We start from the raw sequence: 21,915 nt of genomic DNA, 5'->3' as shown, positions 1-21,915 counted from the left end.
AGTGCCAGATTGATTTCCAAAGTGGTTGTACAAGTTTGCAATACCACCAGCAATGGAGGCATGTTCTCTCCATCCTAGCCAACATGTGCTGTCACTGAGTCTTTAGTCTTAGTCATTCTGACGGGTGTAAGATAGAATCTCAGAGTCGTTTTGATTTGCATTTCTCTGATAATTAATGACATTGTGCATTTCTCTAACTGCTTCTTAGAGTGGAGGGACGGGAACACCAACCTACCCACAAAAACTTCAACCCAAAATTTACCCTGCCTACAAGATTTCTAGGGATAAAAATAGAGCAGAGACTCACCCTGATGAAACCTGATAGACTGTGATCAAACAGTGGGGGAGGAGCCCCCCCATCAGAGGTCTAGGGGAGGGGAATAAGGTAGAAGAGGGAGGGTGGAAACTAAAAGATAAGAGCAAGGGTATAACAGTCAGGACGTAATGTGAATAAAGTGTAAAAACAACAAATTTAAGAAAAAAGTACTATGACCACATACAATAGTGTACATCTTAGACTATAATGCAAGTGTTGGGATAGGTTCTCATAAGAAAATTAAGTATGTTGTTACCATTAAAGCTTTAAAAATAAAAAAAATTAAAAAGAAATTGAGGGAATGGCCAGACAATGCCTGACCCAATCTGAGACCCACCTTATGGAAGAGAGCCAGCCCCTGACTCTATTAATGATACTCGGCTATGGCTGCAGACAGGAGCTTAGCACAGCTGTCCTGAGAGGCTCCAGCCAACAGCTGATGGAAACAGATGCTGAGACTCACAGGCAAACATTGCACGGAATAGGAATAAAGGGAGTCTTGTTGAAGAGTTGAGGTAAGGATAGAAGGACCTGAAGGGAAAGGAACTCCACAAGAAGACTAACAGAGGCAACTAACCTGGGCCCAGGGGAGCTTGCAAAGACTGAAGCACCAACCAAGAATCATGCATAGACTGGACGTTGGCCTCCTACACATATGGACCCAATGGGCAGCTTGGTCTTCGTGTGGATCCCCTAGTAAAGGGAGTAGGGGCTATTTCTTGAAAAGGACTCTGTTGCATTCTTTTCTATCACTTCTCCGTGGTGGAGCTGTCTTGCCAGGCCACCAAGGAAGAGGATATGCTCAGTCAGTCCTGCTGTGATTTGATGTGCTGGGTGGGTTGGTAAGGGTGGGAAATAGGGAGGCTGACCCTTTCCTGAGGGTAGAGGAGGGGGGACGGTGGAAGAGGGAGGAAGGGTGGGACCTGGGGGAGAGGAGGGAGGGGACTACAATTAGAATATAAAGATAATAAATTAATTAATTTTTAAAAATCAAGGAAAAGACTAATCAAAAATTGGATAAAAATCAATAAATCCCTAAAAGAAATCCAAGAAACAAACAACTGAAAGATACAGATAAAACTTTTCAAGACTTGAAAATGGAAATAGAAGCAATAAAGACAACAGAAACTAAGGGGATTCTGGAATGGGAAAATATAGGTAAGGGAACAAAATACAAGAGATAGAGAATATCAAGAGTTGAAGATATGATAGAAGAAATAGATACATTGGTCAAATAAAAAGTTAAAGCTAAAAAATTCCTGACACAAAATATCCAGGAAATCTGTACCAAACCTAAAGATAATAGGAATAGAGAGGAAGGAGAAGAAAACCAGGTCAAAGGCCAAGAAAAATGTTTCACCAAAATCCTAGAAGAAATTTGTCCTAACTTATAAAAGGACATGCCTATAAAGGTACAAAAAGCTTACAGAACACCAAATATATTAGACAAGAAAAGAAACTCTCTTTACCACATAATAATCAAAACACTAAACACAGAGAACAAAGAATATTAAAAGCAACGAGGGAAAAGGGTCAAGTAACATATAAAAGGCATACTTATTAGAATTATACCTGACTTCACAACCGAGACGTGAAAAGTCAGAAAGGTCTGGACAGATGTCCTCCAGACTCTAGGAGACCATAGAACTACTTTACCCAGCAAAACTTTCAATCACTGTACATGGAGAAAACAATATAGTCTATAATAAAGTCAAATTTAACCTCTATCTATAAATCTAGCCCTACAGAAAGTACTAGAAGGAAAATCCCAATCCAAGGGAATTAACTACACCCACAAAAATACAGACAATAAATAATCTCATATCAGCAAAACCCAAGAAGAGACAGAAAGACACACATGCACCACACACACAACAACAACAAAACAACATGAATTAATAATCCTGTTGGTCACTGATATATCTCTCAATATCAATAGACTCAAAGCCCCAATAAAATGTCAGAATAACAGATCAGTGAGAACACAGATCCATTCTGCTGCTGCATATAAGAAATATACTTCAACATCAAAGATATACATTACCTCAAGGTAAAGGATTAGAAAAAGATGTGTAAAATGGGCCTAAGAAACAAGCTGGTAAAGTGATTTTAACATTAACAGACTTCAACCCAAAGTTAAGAAACTGAGGATACTTCTTAAAGAGGAGGAAAAAAAGAGATGATTTTCTTTCATTTTTTTTAAGATTTATCAATTCATAACATCTATGCCCCAAACACAAGGACACCTATGTGTCTAAAGGAAGTAGTACTAAAACTTAAATCACAAATGCATCCTCACACATTGATAGTGGGAGACGTCAATACTCCACTTTCAAGAATGGACAGGACATCCAGACAAAAACAAAACAGAAATACTGGAGCTAACAGACATTATGAACCAAATGGACCTAATGGATAACAACAAAACATTTCACCCAAATGCAAAAGAATAAACATTCTTAGCACCACTCAGAACTTTCTCCAAAATCAACCACATACTCAGTCACAAAGGAAGTCTGAAATAACTCCCTGCATCCTAACAGACCACCATGGATTAAAGCTGGACTTCAACAACAACAGAAACTGCAGAAAGTCTACAAATACATGAAAACTCAACATCTCCCTACTGAATGATTACTGGGCCGAGGCAGTATGTAATTTCTTTCTAGAAATTAAGGACTTCCTAGAATTCAATGAAAATGAATATGCAACATATCCAAACTTATGGGGACATAATAAAAGCAGTGCTAAGAGGAAAATTCATAGCACTCAATAGCTGAATAAATAAATGGGACAAATCTCATACTAGCAACTTAGCACACACCTGAAAGCTCTAAAACAACAAAAACAAAGATCAAAAACAAACAAAAATCCAAAGAGTAGATGTCATGAAATAACCAAACTAATGATTGTAATCTATAAAACAGAAACAAAGAATCAATGAAACAAAGTGTTGCTTCTTTGAGAAATATCAACAAAGTCTTACCAACTAAAGACAGAAAGAGAATATTCAAATTGACAAAATTAGAAAAGGGCGGGGCATAACAACAGCCTCCTAGGAAATCAAACAAAAAACAAAAAAAAACAAAATAAAAAACACTAGGTTATCCTTTTAAAACTTGTACTCGACAAAATAGGAAAATCTAAACGAAGTGGGTAATTTTCTTAATAGATACCATGTACCAAAGTTAAGTCAAGATCAGATAAACAGTTTAAATATACTTATACCCCCTAAGAATAGAAGCTGTCATAAAGAGTTTTCCAAAAAGCAAAAACAAACAAACAAACAAAAAGTTCAGGGCCAGATGGTTTTAGCCAGAATTCTACCAAACTTTCAAAGAAGAGCTAAGGCCTATACACTTCTAATTATTCCACAAGATATATACAGAAGGAATATTGCCAAATTCATTTTATGGGGCAACAGTTACCCTGATATCCAAACCACAGAAAAATTCAACAAAGAGAGAAACTTAAAGGCCAATTTCCCTTATGAACATAGATGTAAAAATACTCAATAAAATACTAAGTCAAATCAAAAAACACATTTAAAAAAAGACCACCCACGATGATCAAGTAGGCTTCACCCCAAATATGTAGAGATCATTCACCATATGAAAATCTGTAAATATATTCCACCATATAAACAAATGGAAAGAAAAATACAGAACAGACCTTTGACAAAATCCAACAACTCTTCATGATAAAAGTTTTGGAGAGATTAATGATTAAAAGCACATACATAAACATAAGAAAGGCAATTTACACTAAGCCAATAGCCAGCATCAAATTGAATGTGGAGACAAAGCCAAAACAATTCCATTAAATGATAAAGCTGTTCACTCCATAACTATACAATATAAGTAATTGAAGTTCTAGCCAGAGCAATAAGGTAACCAAAGGAGATCAAGGGGATACAAAAAGAAAAGAAGTTGAAGTGCCATTATTTGCAGATGATAGTATACATAAGCAACCCAAAAAATTTTACCAGGGAACTCCTATAGCTGATAAACACCTTCAGTGAAGTGGCTGGATACAAGATTAACTGGAAAAAGGAAAGGAAAAAAAAAAATCAGTAGCCCTCCTACACAAATGATAAATGGGCTGATAAACAAATGAGGGAAACAACACCTTTTAAAATAGACACAAATAACATAAATATCTTGGGATAACTCTAACCAAGCAACTGAAAGACTTGTATGACAAAAACAGGACTTTGAAAAAAGAAATTGAAGAAGATATCAGAAAATCTGTAGAGATTCCCTCATGCTCATACATTGGTAGAATTAACACAGTAAAACTAGCCATCCTACCAAAAGCCCTCTACAAGTAAAATGCAATTCCCACCAAAATTCCAGAATAATTCTCTACAGACCTTGAAAGAACAGTACTCAGCTTCATATAGAAACCAAAACTCCGAGGATAGCTAAAGCCATCCTGAACAATAAAACTGTTAGAGGTCTCACCATTCCCAGTTTCTAGTCATGCTACAAAGCTATAACAGTGAAAAACAGCATGGTACTGGCAGAAAAACAGACACATTGATCAACTGAATTGAAATGAGGACAAAGACATGAACCCACACACCTATGGATACCTGATTTGGGGTTTTTGTTTGGTTTGGTTTGGTTTGGTTGTTTTTAATGTTTTAAATGTATGTTTATTTGTTTTAAAGAAGCCAGAAACACACAATGGGAAAAAAGAAAGCATCTGCAACAAATGGTTCTGGTCTAACTGGGTGTCTACAGGTAGCAGACTGCAAATAGATTCCTATCTATCATCTGACACAAAACTCAAGTTCAAGTACATTAAAGACCTTAACATAAAACCAGATACACTGAACCTGATAGAAGAGAAAGTGGGGAACAGCCTTGAATATACTGGTACAGGAGACAACTTCTGAGCAGAACACCAGTAGTGCAAGCACTAAGATCAATAATTAATAAATTAAAACTGAAAAGCTTCTCTATAAGCCAAAGGGCAATGTCAATGGGACAAAATGGCAGCCTACAGAATGAGAAAAGATGTTCACCAACTCCATATTTGACAGAGTGGTATAAAGAACTCAAGAAACTGGACATCAACAAACCAAGCAATTCCATTTAAAATGTGATACAGCTCTAAATAGAGAATTTTCAATAGAGGAATCTCTAAGGGCTGAGACATAATTAAAGAAATGTGCAACATCTTTAGCCATTGGGGAACTGCAAATTGAAACAACTCTGGAGAGTTCATCTTACACCTGTCAGAATGGCTCAGATCAAAAGCACAAGTGACAGTTCATACTGGCAAGGATGCAGAACAAGAGGAACATTTGTCCATTTCTTAGTGGGAGTACAAACTTGTAACACACCACTGTGGGAATCAGTATGGCAGTTTCTCAGAAAACTTCAAACAGATCTACCTCAAGACTCAGTTATTCCATTTTTTGGATATACCCAAAAGATGCTATGCCATACCACAATGACACTTGCTCAACTATGTTCATAGCAACTTTATTCCTAATAGTCAGAAACCAGAAACAGCCTAGATGGCCCTCAAATAATTGATAAAGAAAATGTGGCACATTTACACAATGGAATATTACTGTTATTAAAAATAAAGGAATCATGAAATTTGCAGGCAAAACTAGAAAAAAAATTGTCCTAAGTGAGGTAACCCAGAAAGACAAATGGTATGTATTCACTTATAAGTGGATATTAGCACATAAGTAAAGGAGAATCATGCTACAATGCACAGACCGGGAGAGGCAAAGTAACAAGGAGGGCTTGGGAAGGGGGTGCCACATGGGGGGGGGGGGGGGACACAGCAGCACATAGATCTTCCTAGAAAGGGGAAATCTATTTAATGGGTAGACTGGGAGCTGGTGGGGATGGAAAGAGGAGTGTTCAGGCAGGGAGAGGGAGAGAGTACTGTGGGAGACAATTGGAATTGGGGGGGGGGGGGCCGCACACTTGGAGAGCAAAGTAAAAACCTAGTGCAGTGGAAATTTCCTGGAATATATGAGAGTGACCCCAGGTAACATCTCCTAGGACACAGAGCCCAAACTGACTATTTTCTATAACCAGACAGGGCTCCTACCAGTGGAATTGGTACATCAACCCACAAAACCTTTGAGGTACACAATACGTACGGCCTGTAGCTATACACGGATAATTGTGGCACAGAGCTTGTAGGATTGGCAAACCAAGGACTGGTCCAATTTGAGGACCAGACCAGAGAGGGAACTCATGCTGGACACTGCATGGATATCCAGGAACCAGAAGCTAGGCAACCCAGAGACCCAGGATAGAACCATATATGATTGGCAAAACAAAACAAAACAAAACAAATGAACAAAAGCAAAAAACAAAAACAATGAAATTAATCCTAATGATATTCTGCTATACTAATAGATGGTGCACAGCCCAATTGTCATCAGAGAGGCATTATCCAGATACTGACTGGAGCAGATTCAGAGACTCACAGCCAAGCACTAAGCAAAGCAGGGGAAACCCAGAGAAATGGGGGAGGAAAGATTCTAGGAACCAGAGGCATCAAGGACACCACAACATCAAGACCCACAGAATCAACTAAGCAGGGCTCATAGGGGCTCACAGAGATTTAAGCTACAATTATGGACCCTGTATGAGTCTGAGCTAGCTGATTTATTATTTAGCATATATATTTTGATTGTATATTTTCATGTTCTTATGTGACTCCTAACAGTGAGAATGGGGTATATCTCTGATGCTTCTGCCTGCATTTGGGACCCTTTACCTCCTATGTGATTGCTTCATCGAGACTTGTGCCTAGCCTTATTGTAATTTGTTATGCTAAATTCTGTTAATATCCCTAGGAGGTTTTTGTTGTTGTTGTTGTTTTTGTTGTTTTTAAGAGAACCGGCGGAGTGTATCTGGGGAAACGGGAGACTGGGGGACTGAGAGAGTGAAGGTGGGGACTATAATGTATGAGTGGTCAGGATGTAATATAAGTAAAGAATAAAATTCTTTACAAGTTTTTTTTAACTTGTTCTTACAATATTTCATTTAACTCAGTATGTCTGTGATCTCTTACAGAATAGAACACCACCTTACCCACATTTCCCATCTGTACTTTCACTCACAGCAAACAATGACCAGAAAACACATAGTAAAAATCCAAAAAACATCTCAGAAGTTTTAAGTGGCTTTTATTATACTGAAGCTACAAGTGCTCCGGTTTCATTATTACTGTCATTAACCAAGATCCTTTTGAGCATAATTCATAAATTAAACTCTATTACGTGTGTATATGTGCAGGAAAACCTCATATATATGGTGCAACCCATGCTCGGGAGTCCATGACAAACATACCCCATTTCCAGGTTTAGAAGTTACTTAGTATTTTCAAATTAAGTATTTTCCCTTAAAAAACAAAAGGTGTCTGCCACTTTACTAAACTAGCACAATCCCTAATGATCTTGTCATAGATTTGTTCTTATCCCCACTAATAAATATAATATTGATCCCTCATGAAGGTACTTTTCTTTGTAACAAATGGATCATCACAGAAAACCACAACCAGTGAAAAGACAGAGTTGTGGAGCCCAGTCCCAACCGATATACCTGCAATACATAAGACAAGGATCACAGAGGAAGAAGGGACAGGCAGAAGAACAAAACAGTCTGCCGACAGTGTGTTTCTTAGGAATGTCAGAATCTACACCGATAAAGTCTCATCAACATGACTGCCTAACCATGAGCTGAAGACAGCAATGGAGATGCCAAAATGGACAAGGAAAAGCTCAAGAGGCCACAATTACACACACACACACACACACACACACACACACACACACACACACACACACCTACCTACAGGCAGCTAAGAAACACTGAGTGAAAGAAATAGTCTTTCCCATGGAAAAACACCCTAACTGGCCAGTCCTGAAAATATGCGTACATTATAGAGACTGAGCAGGTTATATTTATATATTTAGGAACATACACATAACAATTAATGAAAAAAAGAAAGGTCAAGTTTTGAAAGAGAGCAAAAAAGGGTATATGGTAGAGCTTGGAGGGAAGGGAAAAATAATGCAATTGTATTATATTATCAAAAAGTAAAAGAAATAATTAAAAATAGAATAAATAAAGCTGCCAATACAGTAAGCATTTTATCTCTTTAGTATATGCAGTGGTTACTCATTTCCAATTGTGCAACTGCTGCTGATCCCGTTGAGAGGGCATTAACATGACTAAATCTATGGTAGTGGCAAAAAAGCTGGTGTATGTACATTAAGATTGATAAAAGAAAAATCTATTTTGAAAAACATTCCATTCCTATTATGTGGCTAGAACACATAGTTTTTGCAAGGGTTAATGAATAAGACACTTACTGCTTTAAAATAGGTGCACTAACAAGAACTGGCCAGGTGTGCTGCTGCACAACTTTAACCCCAGCATTCAAGGGGCAAGAAGGTAGAGTTTGAGGCCAGCCTGCTATGTGTAACCGTTCTTCTAGGCCAGCTAGGCCGACCGTGTCTCAAACAAAAACAAAAACCACAAACAATAACAAAACAAAACCCAAATACTTTTGTTAGATGTCAGATATGGTGGCACACTAACTAGCATGTGGGAAACAGAGACAGGAGGATCAGAAATTCAAGGCCAGTCTCTGCTGCTTTGGGAGCATGAGGATAAGATAAAACTCTGTCTCTAAAAACCTGAAACCAAACAAAAAGCAAGACTTCAACTACCCAAAAATGAGATAGACTGGCTGAATAAACTAGAATCAACCTTCTTTATTCCAAGAAAAATAACTTATGGCTAAAGATACTCACACACTAGGAGCCAAAGAAGGGAAAGCAAAGAACAATACCTGCGAACAGGCAGCACAGCTACCCTGACAACTGATGAAAGATAAAGAAGGTTACTACATGCCTAGCAAAGAGAACAGTTCATCAAATGTAACAACTGTAAATGTAAATCTACCAAACACTGAGGCTCCCAATCTCACGTCACAAATGCCAGCCCAGATAGGCACTGATATCAGACAAGGATGAGTATGGGGCCCCAAATTCATCTTAGATAGGAGACTCCAAACTGAAAACCAGCAAAGAAAATCAGGGCTAAACTACAGCACAGACAAAATGGGCACAACAACTACTTATGGCATACTGCAGCCAGCAGAAACCAGCATACATTCTCAATAGCCAAGGAAAACTCTTAAAACCAGACTACAGGCTACAAACCAAGCATTACCAAATGCAAAAGAATCAAAATAAACAACCTCTCTTATCCATCAGATCAATATACAATAAAACTAGAAATTGCTAGAGAACTGAAGAAATTACAGGAATTCCTGGAGACCAAACAATATACCCTTAGATGACCAATGAAAACCTTAGCAAAGAAAAAGTTCCTAGAATCACAGGACTATAAAAGCTAATAGACCAGGACATTTAGGGCCCACCTAAGGCAGTTCTAAGAGAAAAATGTATAGCTCGATGTACATACAGTGTGTGTGTGTGTGTGTGTGTGTGTGTGAGAGAGAGAGAGAGAGAGAGAGAGAGAGAGAGAGAGAGAGAGAGAGAGAGACAGAGACAGAGACAGAGACAGAGACAGAGAGACAGAGAGACAGAGAGACAGAGAGACAGAGAGACAGAGACAGAGACAGAGAAAGCTTGCTAACCTAACAATGGACCCTAATGTCCTGGAAAACAAGAGTAATACAAATGTAAAAGCAGCAGATAGTAAAAGATCAAGGCAGGAATGAGGGACACTGAGGATAAAAATAACCATGCATACAATCAGAAAAAGCACTAGTTACTTGAAAACAAAATCAGAATAACAAACAATAGCCTAACTGTACAGAAGTAAAAAGAAAGAAAAAGAACCTCAAATTTTAAAAATGAATGGTAGAAGGGGGGAAGTTACTACAAATTTCAATTTAATACATCAGTCATTAAGGGAGTCTGTAAAAGTTTAAACTCATAAAATCTATATGGAATGGGTAAATTCCTAGGCCATGTATGAGCTACCAGAATTAAGAAGATATGAGCAACTTGGTATCAGTGCTATTGAAACAGATATTTAAAGCTTCACAACAAAGAAAAGTCATATTCAGATGGATTCACTGGCAAATTCTACCAAACTTTTAAATGTTTTTACACTTATTTTCTTGAGGAGAGAAGGGGATGTCATATCTCACACATGAAGTTCAGACGACAGACACTTAGAACAGCATTACATTGAAACCCAAACTTGATAAGGACACAAGGTCAGCAAGCTACAATTTCTCCAATGAGCACATAGGCAAAAACTCTCATAAAATTCTTAGAAATTCAAGAATGCATTAAGATCACACACCATGACCAAGTTGATTTTATCCTAGAGATGCAAGGTTGGTTTAACATACACAGACAGCTAAGTGTAACTCAGCACATAAAAGGAATTAAAGGCAACATCCTTTCATAATAAAAACACAAAAACTAGAAGGAACATTGTTCCATAACAAAGGTTGTATACAGCAAACCTATGGCCAACACTATGCTAAATAAAAGAAAAACTGTTTCCCTAAAACTTGGACTGAGCCTAGGGACCTTGTTCTCTCTATTCTTATTCACCATGGTGCTCTGAGTCTTACCTGGGTTGCTCTTTTATGTTGATCTACTCCTAGACACATCATCCAACTTTGCTGAGCAATCTGGCTATTCCACCCGAAGCATGGAAGTGTAAGAGGGGTGGGCATACCACAGGTCAGTCAAACAGTTCAATTCTATAGGGATTAATAAACCTAAAGAGCCACTCTCATGGTTGTAAGCTTAGTAGGAGTCTTGTGAAATGAAATTAGATTTTATGTGGTGTGTGGAATGACTGCAGAATCAGAATAAAAAGAAAACAGGACAAACAAGACTGATGGCTCACACACTTATCTATGAAGCAAGAATTGCTCTTGGAACACGTCAAGAAAAGGGTATGCAGACAGCCTTAACAACACCTTCTGGCAGAGACATCAATCAGAAGAAGCGCAGGAACAACCTCAACTGATCACAAGGGGTGCTCCAAAACACCCATTACACACAAACTCTCTCTCTCTCTTAAAAAGGTTATGTGTACGTAGGCTGCCTGCATGTGTATCTGTGCACCATGAGCCTGATACTCAAGGAGGCCAGAAGAGGGTATAAAATTCCAGGGGACTGTTGTGAGTCACCATGTGGATACTGGGAATTGAATCCAAGTCTGGAAGATCAGCAAGGGCTCTTAATTGCCTAACTATTGCCTCTCTTAACTCCTACCTACATTTTAAAAACTAGGCAAACGACTACAAAAATATACTATACGATGAAACTGTACTCAATCAAAAGTTTAAATTCTAAATAGCCAACCAAATACCCAGTCTGGGTGTAGAGCTCACATAGAAAGATTGCCTAAATGCTTTAACAAGTGTGGCCTCACTTCTGTCATCCCAGCACTCAGAAGCCCAGGGACCTCACCTGTGTTCAGTCAAGTTGATGACATAATGAGGTCAAAGCCAACCTGAGCTTCAGAGTCAGACACCCACAGACAAACACACACACAACAATTTTAAAACACACCAAACATAATGGTAAACCAGTGGGGCACGGGGGAGGAGAAAACAGAAAACAGCGCTTATCCATTTCCAGTTCACAGAGGAACATTTGCCTAGCTGTCCTGAAGGAAATATCAACATGAACAGCCAGGAGGAACAGAGCATTTAGAAGGATAAGAAGAAAAAAATAAAAATAAAATAAAATAATAATAATAATAATAATAATAATAATAATAATAATAATAAAAATCAATTGAAGCCCAGCCTGGCATACATACATACATACATACATACATACATACATACACACACACACACACTTTGTATCAAAGAACCAAATTCTATTGTTTAATATGCTTAATGACATGTCATTATTATAGAATTATTTTATTATTCACTATTAAATATAATTAAGAGACTGGATAAAATTATGACTGTTAACAATAATTACATGTTGTGTTATTAATATGTAACCAATATAGCAATTATTATAGTTAACATTAGCTATTGTTATTATGATTACTATTAACATATTGGTGAGTTTTTTCCTTTATAGTCTATTTTTAAGTATTTCCTAATTTATTATGTATACTACATGCATAAGAATACAAAGTAATCAAGTTTATATGAACACCATTAACAATCTTTTCCATCATAAAAATACTGGCAGAGGAGTTGTATTTTAAAAACAAAATGCTAAATTTGTAACAGAAACACCATATCTCGTATACATTGCTTCCCCCTATCAACCACATCCTGAGCTCGATACTGTGGCCTCAGTACTGCTTTATATTAAACATATCAGAATGTAGAGACAAGAGTTAACTTGGGGACTACGGACACGTAGAAGATGATATTAAAAATGTCTTGTTGTGAGATGGCTTAAGATTCTGTCAATGTCTGCTACGGTCAATTTAAAGACTAGAAAGTCAGCTTGAAAAAACTCTAGATTTAGCCAAGAAAATGTGACATCAACAATAAAACCACAAAGCAATAAATATGTCAAATGTTCAAATCCACAGTACACAATAACACTTAAACAAACCCTATCTTCTAACAACCTGGGAAACAAGTCAGTATTCTCAAATACCCAATATGTATGCCTGTCCTGTATAGGCCAGGACACTGAGGCCTGGGGAGGTTTTCTTTACAGAAACATTAATGTTTGCGCACACTCATGGAATAATGAATTTGGGGTCTAGGCCATGATTACCAATGACCATCCTCAGCAATTAGATGCTCCTTTGGGGATGTACTCCGCCTCCCTAGCCTTCAGACAACCAGGGTAAGAGCAAAATTAGAGTTAACCCTTAGACCTAGCTGTTGATTTGCAGAAAACACAAGGAGAAGATGAACATTTCTCTAAAGAGATAGAATTAACAAAACACAGTCAGGGAAACTTCATAGAAAGACAGAAAGGGATAATTAAGTAAACTGTACATAGCAACTAGGCATCTTGTTGCTGTTCTAGGAAAAGATACTAAGTTCAAGAAACTTAAATGGCTATTAAAAATTGTCATCTCACACCTATTAGATAACCAACATATGGACCGCAGTATGGAAATTCTCAAAAAAGTGCAATTAAAATACCTACATGTTCCTGCGACAAAAAGCCTGCTCTAAAATTCCAAAAAGAACTTCTTAAAATCTGTAATCAGGATCTCAAATAATTCTACTATGGAATGAACCAAGAGAGAAGCAATCCAAATGCCCACAAAGCCAAACATGGTTTGTATGTTAAGCCTTTGTAAAGGAGAAAATAGCCGGGATTTGATGGTACAGGCCTTTAAGCCCAGTGCTCAAAGAGACAGAGGCAGGTGGATCGCTGTTAGTTACAGACCAGCATGGTCTGCATTGCAAGCGCCAGGCCAGCCAAGCTAAATGAGACCAGCTCTCAAAAAATGAAAAGAAAATAGAGGAAAGTGTGCGACTGGCTACAACATGGATGGACTTCAAGACACCACGTATGGAAACTGAAAGAGGACAATCAGAAAGGGACAAATATTGTTACAAGGACTCTAAATTACTCAAACCCAGTGTAATGAAGGAGTGAAAAAGCTACAGGTCTAGGCTGTTATAAACATTCAACCACTGCTGACACCTGCAGTAACATTGGTGTTACCACCTGTTATGTGGTTTCAAATATGAATATAAAGTATACTTACATTCCATCTCACATGAAAAAAATTAATACCAGTTTAAGGCTGAAGAACGCTATTGTTTTTATGCAGTAGTCTATAACTTCCAATATAGAAATATTGTGGAATAAAACTGGTAGATTGGTGACAGGGAACAACTGGCCAGAGGGAAGGTCTGTAACAGAGGCAGGCCATGGGTGAGAGAAGGAGCCATAACTTTTCTCTCAATGCATGTTTGAAACTTTAAAAAAATAAAAAGTCAAAATAAGCCTACATCCTGTTAGCCAGTGAGTCCCACTAACTTGATGAGAATTCTTGAAAAAATATAAAATAACTTGCAGAGGAAAATCCTGGTCTCATGAAGTACATTTTAAGATGTTGGGCTATTTAAGCTCAATGTATGACCAGGGAAGACAATAAAGGGATCACCAATTCCCACAGCATTTTTATCAGCAGTGCTAACCAGGACCAGGCATTGTCATGGAACCTCTGCACATGATACTTCCATAGCGACTTACATTGGAGGCACAGACTTCTAAAACTACACCGTACACACATCCTGTATACACCAAACCTTCCCTACAGCTCCTGCCATATAGTCTCAAAGTTTATGTTAGGCCCTCTAGCCGGTGGAAGGTCTTGACCCTCTTTTGGGCAGAAGAAACTATATCACTAGACACATGGAAGCTTCACATCCAGGACAAAACAAGCAAGCACACTCCTTAGTACACAGCTTAAAATTCAGTAATAATTCATTTCTGGAATGTTCTATTTGCTGTTTTCAGATCTTGTTGATATAGGTAATGAAATCTCAATAAGTCACAAGGTGTGTAAGGGAGACCACTGTGCTCTATGCACAAGTGATCAGCCAAATAACATGTCATTTGAGGTTCCTAGAAAACCACATTTTGAACTACCTCTAAACACAGGACACACTGCTGCATGTACAAATGGCTTCAGAGTCCTGAGAGAAACTGGCTTTGCTCTTTAACATTGGCCTCTGGTTCGAGTGCATGCATGCATGCGTGCATGTATTTTACCGACATACAATTAACCAGAAGTTTAAAGTTTGTGACAACACATAAATCATTTCAGAGATTGTCAGCAATATTATCAAATGTTTGAAATTATCAAATTTAAAGTACAGCCTATCACAGAAGCAGTAATAGTGTCTAATGGTGGTCGGCCCAGGGGAGGAGGGCCTGATGAGATAGCAGCCTGCAGCTGCCTGTCAGGGAACAGTTTCACAACTTAGGACTCTACCAACTAATGGAAACCTAACTAGTCTTGAATGAGGGCTTCCAATGAAACAAAGGCTTCCTCAGAGCAAATGTGACTACTCCTCCAGAGAGCTGCAGCCCACAAGACACCAGCTCCTTGAGCAAATGGAGAGCAGCCCATAAATTAATGAGAAACCAGAGCCCACTGACACTCTACTCCTCCTCCATCAATTGAAAGGAGAAGGAAAAGTGAAGAACAGAGAAGGAAAAAATCAGATTCTTTCTCTAGTAAGAATCTAGAAGGGGGATCGTGAAGTGGCCCAGCAGGTAAGGGCATTTGCCACATCTCAGGAAACTACACAGAAAGAAACCTGATATCCAAAAGTTGTTCTCTGCTCACCCTGTGGAGGAATAAGTTTAAAAGGCACCAGTTGGGGGCTGGAGAGATGGCTCAGCAGTTAAGAGCACAGTGTGCTCTTCCAGTGGTTCTGAGTTCAATTCCCATTCCCAAGAACCACATGGTGGCTCACAAACCATCTATGCCCTCAAATGCCCTCTTCAGGCATGCAAGTGTACACACAGACAGAGCACTCATATACATTAAAATAAATAAAAAAAATTTTTTTTTAAATTAAAAAATTAAAAAGAAAAAGCATCAATGGGTGGTAAATGGCTACTGGGGCTGGGGTGATCCTTTCTTTTCAGAAGTGTAGCCATTGGTATGCTGTCCCTGATCCAGCAAATAAGCCTACACCCAGTAGCCAACATTAGCCAACACGATTAAGCATGGTTAATGTGGTGGCAACTCACCTTCAGCCCCAAATTCTCTGAGATCTAGGCCAGCCTGGGCTAAAAGGCCCTATCTCAAAAAAAGAAAAAGGAGTAAAGGCCTTAAAGTGTGTGTGTGTGTGTGTGTGTGTGTGTGTGTGTGTGTGTGTGTGCGCGCGCGCGAAGAGGGGACAGGGACATATGCACATGTTAGAAACAAGAAATATTCCAGAGTGGGGGATGGGGGGGTGCGGGGTGGGAGACGAGAGGAAAATGGAAAGTATGTCAAAATGCATTGTACCCTCAAACAAAATTGTCAAATAATCTTTTAATTAAAATTTTTCCTAGGGACATGAGGCAAAGGAACCCCTGCTCTTAACCAGCATTCAAGCCATCTTCAGGCACCACTTGCTAGAGCTATTTTAGTCATCCAATTCACATCTAACCCCTTTTACTTCAGGCTGTTCTGTATGCCAGTTCTAATCGCATTCTAAACCTTAGTTTCTACAATTCCTTGACTTAGTGTTTGAAGCTGAAATTTGATAAAGCAAAAAATAACAATGTTTGGTAATGTGGTATGACAATATGTTTATGTATATTTGAACAGAAGAGATGGTTGTTCAGTGAAGTCCAGGAATGTATTGGGCTCTCTGACTTTGACAGTGTTTTGTGACTTAGAAAAAGTCAACAGTAGATTTGAACAGTAGTGTGTTTGGGGGATAAGGAAATGTAGTCACTACTGCATGATAGCTGAGACTTATAATCCAAAACTAAAGACTTCAAAAGCTTTCTAATGTAGTAAATATATCTCCCCCTAAAGTTATGAACTAAATAAAACTATAAGGCTTATACATTTTAACTGAATGTTAACTAGGCACATCAGCATAAGCACAATGCCCTAAAACCCACTAAAGTGATAAACAAAAATAAAGAACTATTACTACTAACAGAAAAATTTTAACAACAAAAAATTCTATTCACACAATGTAGTTCATTTCACAAAAGATCATATTTACATCACATTTCTTTAAAATCTTGATGTAGTGGTCTAGATGAGAATGGTCCCAAAAACTCATATATTAGAATGTTTGGGTCCTAGTTGCTAAAACTGTTTCGGAAGAATTAGAAAGTGTGGTCTTGTTGGAAGAGATGTAAACACTGGGGGTGGACTTTGAAGTTTCAAAAGCCCATTTTTGGTTTTTTTTTTTTTTGGTTTGGTTTGGTTTTTTTGTTGTTGTTGTTGTTTTGTTTTGATTTGTTTTGATATGTTTGGTTTTGGTTTTTTGGTTTTTCAAGACAGGGTCTCTCTGTGTAGTCTTGACTGTCCTGGGCTCACTTTGTAGTCCAGGCTGGCCTCAACCCCACAGCGATCCGCCTGCCTCTGCCTCCCAAGTACTGGAAGTAAAGGCATGTGCCACCACGCCCATTTTTGAATTCCCATTTTACTCTCACTCTCCACCATATGGCTGCTGTCTCAACATGTAAGCTCTCAGCTATTGCACCATGCCAGCCTACCTACTACCATGCTCCATGCCTTGATGGTCATGGACTAGCCCTCTGAAAACTGTAAGCTTCCATTAAATGCTTTCTTCTATAAGTTGCCTTAGTCATGGTCACTCATCAGAACAATAAAAAATAAGACACCATAAAACCATAAAACCATGATAACCATAAAAATGACTGGAAAATGAGAATCTTCAAAGGAGGGGCTCCTTTCACTAAAAATTCTAAATTCTTAAATGGAGTTTTCTCAAATTGTTGAGAATATTTTAATTCTCGTATCTAAAAAACAAGAATAAGCATAGCTATAAAAGCACCGACAGAGAACAGAAGAAAAAGGGAGAGGCATCTTACCATTGGCAGTGCATTGATGTGAGGATGTGCAACCGGATATCTGACCACCAATCACAAGTTGCTGAGAATAAGAAAAAGGGAAATCGTTTCAGTGTTTTCAAATTCAATTTAAGATTCCCACACCAAACAAGGCTTCAAATCCCATCAATGAGACTCTCCCCAGGCCAGCTGTGTCATTGACAGCAGCCAACACTGCATGCATACATTCCTGAGAGGCTAATGCATCCAAGGAAGGTCATGCATGATCCCCAACCCCCAATTCAGCTCAATCTCAGAGGGTAAACTTGCATTACAGTTCAACAGGCTGTTCATCAAATATGACCATGAGACATGAAAAGGATGTGAACTTGCATCCTATATATTTTGATTCATGAGAGACATTTAATTGGTTTTGAAGTTATTTTAATCACAACCTGTCAGGTGTTAATCTCAAACTTTACATTCTATAGGCTTTTTCTCTACTTTTCTTAGTGAGTGAATCACAGCACATCATATCCATATTTCTGCAACATAACAGTTATGTTTTCTTTGCCTCACAGCTTTTCAGTTTTAATTTATTAATTATTGACCTTAGTGCTTGCACTACGGGTGTTCTGTTCAAAAGTTGTCTCCTGTACCAATATATTCAAGGATATTCTCCACTTTCTCTTCTATCAAGTTCAGTGTATCTGGTTTTATGTTAAGGTCTTTAATGTACTTGAACTTGAGTTTTGTTCCAGGTGATAGATAGGAATCTATTTGCAGTCTTCTACCTGCAGACACCCAGACAGACCAGAACTATTTGTTGAAGATGCTTTCTTTCTTTTTTTTCACTGAGTAATTTTGGCTTCTTTATCAAAATTCAGGTGTCCGTATGTGTATGGATTTATATCTGGATCTTCAGTGTGTGTGTGTGTGTGTGTGTTGTGTGTGTTGTGTGTGTTGTGTGTGTGTGTAGATATATAGTATATATACACAATTAGCATACACTGCTAAATTATGTGTATTTGAAAATATACAGAGGTTAAAGGCATAAGATAAATTACATGCAAATTTTTGACATTTTTATGTATCTTCTTAATCAATAGCTTTGCTGTAATTATTAAGAAATATTTTAAATTTGGGGCACACTGGCGCACACCTATAATCCCAACACCCACGGAGGCAAAGGCCGAGGCAGAGGCAGGCAGATCTCTGAGTTTGCAGCCACCTTAGTCTACAAAGCAAGTCCAGGACAGTGAAGGCTACACAAAGAAAACTTGTCTCAAACAAACAAAAATTCAAGCCAGGCACTGGTAATGCATGCCTTTAATCAGGCATGTGGATCTCTTGAGTTTGAGGCCAGCCTGACCTACATAACAAGTTCCAGGGTTACAGAGAGAAACTTTTTCTCAAAACAAAACAAAAAAACGAAGGGAGGGAGGGAAGGAAAGAAAAGAAAAGAGAAGAGAAGAGAAGAGGAAAAGAGAAAGGGAGAAGAGGTGCGTGCCTAAATTTCATCATTTGGGGAGAAGAGACAGGAGGATCTCTGTGAGTTCGAGACCAGCCTGGCCTACAGAGTGAGGCCCAGTACAGCCAGTCCTGGAACTGTCAGTATGGATCAGTCCTTCCTTGACTCTCAGCTTCAAACATCTAAATGTATCAGACTGAGCAGGTGGATGTTCATTTTAGTTTCTAAGAATCAGCTCTACCACCCTGTCCTGTTCTTGTTTCAATATGGAGTTTCTTTGTAAGAATCTCCTTGTAAAACTCAGTTAAATGGTGGGTACTGTAATTGCAAAATCCACTTAATAAATAAGTCACAGCGATTGCTGAGATGCACTGGAAACTGGTATGGCACAAAAAGGAAAATGGTGCACTAGTCACCTCTCTCCCCAGACCATACTACGGTCCATCTTATACATGCCTCTTTCATCAGAGCCAGCTGCAGTGCAGACCAGAGCGCTTCATCAAGTATCAGAAAGACTGCTGTCACCTGAAATGAGCATCAATTAACTAACAATGACGTTCTACCTACAGATACATCGTGTGGACCCATCCACACATTACTTGGGGAAAATACTGAGCCAGCTCATTCTAGTTAGTTTCCCTCTCTCCGGGGCTCTTTTCCTTTCTTGGGGTGAGTGAGAATTTTCCTCAATACCTCTATATATGTATTTAACCAAAGTTCTACAAGTTATCTTTCCCGCATACCCTTTAGCTTTTTATTTAACTTTTCCTTAGACTATATAGCTCCTTAAAGTAAGTATCACTTAAATGGTAAATATATGGTTCTACAGCATCAAGGACAGGTTGTCCTTAGTAAACAGCAGAGTGACAGTCACAGCTGTGTGCACACACAATTCAACCCAAAGCCAGGAGTTCCTAGCAATATACAGAGGGCCACATCATATTTCAGTTCAGACATTTTCTGAGATGAGTTAATACATTTACCTGTGGCTACCCTGGCTGTGTGGCATATTTAAAAAGCAAATTACACAAAAGGAAAACTCAAACTTGTAAGACCCAGATAATACTTGCAGAGAAATTACAAACATTACAGATGTTCTTTAACCACAGGACCATGAGATTAAACCAAGACTGGCAATTCAAGCTGTAAAGCTGTGCCCTGTGCACCTGCCTGCTAATTTCTTTGTTTTCTACAGATATGTTCGTCCTCTGCTCTGCAGTCCAGGTGGCTTCTAATGTGCAATCCTCAGCCTCTGTGCACTATGACCTGCTTCACGACTGTGCGTCTCTGTCTCTCCTACCTTGGCCTTCAGTCCTCTGCGGTCTATAGCTGCCACGACACTGACATTCTAGTACTGGAAATGCCCTATGCAAAGAGGTTCTGGCCTCAAACCTGGCCCCATTCCTTCCTCCATGGCTCAACCCACATCAGGCTACTCCTTCACCACCCATGGCTCACTTGTGGTGGGAAGGGGGGGGGTGGGTGGACCAGGGGGCAGGGGGGGTGAGGGGGGGCAGGGGTGGTGATGCGCACAGTCCTTAGCAAACCTGTCTTTCTATTGCTGGCTAGCATGTCCCTCAGTAGTTTCTGCACACCAGGGCCCACTTTTCATCTTGCTATTCCTCTATAAAATGGGAAAATATGTAGTTCTTGGAATTGAACGTTATAATAGCACATGTGCAGGATCTAAGCACTGATCAACCACAGGAGCCAGGAGGAAGTGGCTGACTGCTATACTGATGATGAGAACCTTTTCACACTACTTCCAGGAGGTGGCAGGGACAGACTGACATTCCACTAAGAGAAGGCTAAACTGCACCTAATGAATTACACAGCTAATTTGTGGACTGTTAACTTAGTTTAAGTTCATACAGTCTCCAAACAAAATACTTCTTTTTTTAAAGCTATTATTAACGTTTACCTAAAGTGAATAAAGCATTAATCTTACAAAAGGCTGTCTGCACAGACATTGGAACTAAGCAAACATCTTTCAAGTAATGCCACTAACACATAATTAGGCTTTTCTTCCTCAAAGATGTAAAAAAAAAAAAAAAAATCTACAAAATGACAAAATGTATTTTGACTGGTTTCTTACAATAAATTCATTTGATTCACTGATGTCTTTGAAAAGGCAACAGAAAATGTGGCTTCTCCCCAGGAAAAGTACAAACAAAACAAACATTTATTTTAAAGGAAGTAACATAATCTAAAGTCCAGTCGCCCGTGCCAAGTGCAAGAAAATACATCTGTGTACTTCAAAAAAAAAAAAAGAGAGAACAATGAATTCCCGTCTTGTGTGGAGAAATCTGGAAGTCACATTTAGAACTGAGAAAAAATGAAAATCTTACCAGAGCTGATTGGGCTAATCAAGATCTTTATTACATGCATGTAGCCAGCATACATAGCTGTGGTTCAATCCCAAACCCATAAATAAAAAGAGGAAGAAGGTTCTATTAACTGAGGGAAAATGTAATGGAAGTCCAAGTGAAATCTCACAGTGGGACGATTTTTAAGGGGGCTGTATATACAAGTCGGTTTCAGTTTATCTTTCCCCATTTGTTGACTTTACAAAAACAAAATTTATTCCTTATCTTCCTCAGCATGACAAACCTTGACAACCCTACACTGTGTAGAAGAAAGCCTTTGAAACAATGTGCA

General features: G+C 38.6%; 1 protein-coding gene across 5 annotated transcripts in view; it reads right to left on the bottom strand.

The window, feature by feature from the left end:
* Positions 1–21,915, bottom strand: part of Tbl1xr1 (TBL1X/Y related 1) — a 146,482-nt gene that overhangs the window by 55,223 nt on the left and 69,344 nt on the right. For all 5 annotated transcript variants that reach the window (XM_051156967.1, XM_051156971.1, XM_051156969.1 and 2 more), the window contains exon 2: positions 17,829–17,889. The gene's annotated coding sequence lies outside the window, so the exon portion shown is untranslated. The remainder of the gene's footprint in view (positions 1–17,828; positions 17,890–21,915) is intronic.

Source organism: Acomys russatus, chromosome 15 (assembly GCF_903995435.1).
Source record: "Acomys russatus chromosome 15, mAcoRus1.1, whole genome shotgun sequence".
Classification (NCBI taxonomy): domain Eukaryota; kingdom Metazoa; phylum Chordata; class Mammalia; order Rodentia; family Muridae; genus Acomys; species Acomys russatus.
This window is presented reverse-complemented; position numbering and strand designations above follow the sequence as displayed.